A 2500-nucleotide genomic window follows, 5' to 3' on the forward strand; every position below is an offset into this window, starting at 1 on the left:
TATGTTGCGCCTTAACCTAACCTATGTTGCGCCTTAACCTAACCTATGTTGCGCCTTAACCTAACCTATGTTGCGCCTTAACCTAACCTATGTTGCGCCTTAACCTAACCTATGTTGCGCCTTAACCTAACCTATGTTGCGCCTTAACCTAACCTATGTTGCGCCTTAACCTAACCTATGTTGCGCCTTAACCTAACCTATGTTGCGCCTTAACCTAACCTATGTTGCGCCTTAACCTAACCTATGTTGCGCCTTAACCTAACCTATGTTGCGCCTTAACCTAACCTATGTTGCGCCTTAACCTAACCTATGTTGCGCCTTAACCTAACCTATGTTGCGCCTTAACCTAACCTATGTTGCGCCTTAACCTAACCTATGTTGCGCCTTAACCTAACCTATGTTGCGCCTTAACCCAACCTATGTTGCGCCTTAACCCAACCTATGTTGCGCCTTAACCCAACCTATGTTGCGCCTTAACCCAACCTATGTTGCGCCTTAACCCAACCTATGTTGCGCCTTAACCCAACCTATGTTGCGCCTTAACCCAACCTATGTTGGGCCTTAACCCAACCTATGTTGGGCCTTAACCCAACCTATGTTGGGCCTTAACCCAACACACGTTGGGCCTTAACCCAACACACGTTGGGCCTTAACCCAACACACGTTGGGCCTTAACCCAACACACGTTGGGCCTTAACCCAACACACGTTGGGCCTTAACCCAACACACGTTGGGCCTTAACCCAACACACGTTGGGCCTTAACCCAACACACGTTGGGCCTTAACCCAACACACGTTGGGCCTTAACCCAACACACGTTGGGCCTTAACCCAACACACGTTGGGCCTTAACCCAACACACGTTGGGCCTTAACCCAACACACGTTGGGCCTTAACCTGCTCTGTAATTGTCATACGACGCGTTAAATTAGTGTAGTGTTGCCTAACTGCAACCCCCGCAATATAGTTTGCTACTCGCACTGCCCGGTCCCCAGTGTATCGCTTCATGTTAAACACCTTGCAGCTATACACTGTAATGTGGATGGCAGCAGGACGTACATGCTCAATGCCCTTTGCAGTTGTTCATTGGCATTTGCAGTTGTTCATTGGCATTCGCATGGCGAAGCACTTAGCCTACGCTGTGGTACGGCCTGTGTCAACTGTCTGCTGATGTTGTACGTCCAAATCACACACTGTACTGCACATTGGTCCTCATGTACTGAATGATACATCGTGGTACATGTGACCGTACAACGACTGCGCCAACAACGGCGAACCATGCGGTCCAAATGTTGTGCACTCAGCTACGTGTCGTCTCCCTATAAGAGCTGGATTGCAGTGTGGTATGCCCTGGATGGCGATCAGCATGAGCCGTCTGTTGATGTAGTGGCGCGTGTTGTCAGACGTAGTCGTCTCTTCTCACACACCGTGATAGCATGGTGCACTGCGTTCCACATCTGCGACATGCGACAGAGGCCGGTTGACAGTCGTTCGCGCAATGGACATCGCATACGTACGGGGGCCACCTTCCACGTGTTCGCGAAGCGTGCACATGTTGTTGCGTGTATGTGGGCAGACATAGTGTGTCGTGACACCTGACACAGGCATGCAACAATCGTTGAATTTGCAAATGGCGATGGACGCCTACGTTTGCTGGTGACGTTACGCAAATGAACAACTGGTAAACCGTTGTGGTGCGGTTGTTCTCGCTAGAGGTGAATCAGTGATGGCGACGATCGGTTGAGCTACCAACCGGTTGTTCCAGCGATACCCACCATGCCCACGAACGTGAATGGCATCTGGGTGTGAAGCGATACGCGGCGGTGGCTGGGTGGGACCGTCCCCGGCCGGTGAGGGGGGGCCTCCCGGCGTGCTGGCCGCGCGGTGCGTGGGCGCACGCGCTACAGCCGGCTGGTGGGGGCGGCCAGTGGCAGGCGCGCCGGCCGACGGAGGCGGCAGGCGGCGCAGCTGCGCGCCGGCGCACCCTGCACGCGGCGCCGTGCGGCCAAAGTAGGTCCTCGCGGGCCCGGTGCGAAGCGCGGTGGACATCTGCAGTGTGCTGGTCCGATTGAGGACTGTGTGCGCTGAGGATGCGCCGCCGCCCGGCGCTCGGCGCCGCGACGCCGTCTGCTGCTCGGTCGCCTCTGCGGTTCTCGCAGGTGGTTTGTATCGCAGCTGTGCGGACGTGTTGGCGCGTGCGCTGTGCTGGGAGAGTTCGCTTCGGCACCCAAGTGGGGCTTTTGTCCTTCTGTGGCGCTGGCGTTGGAGCTGCCGGTCACCGTAGGTGGCGCGTGTTGTCTCCCGCCGGCAATGCCACGACAGCACGCTCCCGGGCCTCTGTCGGCAGCGGCAAGCTCAGTTGGGAGCACGGGTGGTCGCACCTAAAGCGTCTACTCGCCAAACCCCGGGCGATTGCGCCTCTCTCGAACCCGACCAAGTACTTAGGACGGCGCTGCGCGCCGCCGGGACCTGAGAGGGTTTCGAGGTGTATGGTGCAGGGG

This window comes from Schistocerca serialis, unplaced genomic scaffold (genome assembly GCF_023864345.2).
Source record: "Schistocerca serialis cubense isolate TAMUIC-IGC-003099 unplaced genomic scaffold, iqSchSeri2.2 HiC_scaffold_904, whole genome shotgun sequence".
NCBI classification, from domain to species: Eukaryota; Metazoa; Arthropoda; class Insecta; order Orthoptera; family Acrididae; genus Schistocerca; species Schistocerca serialis.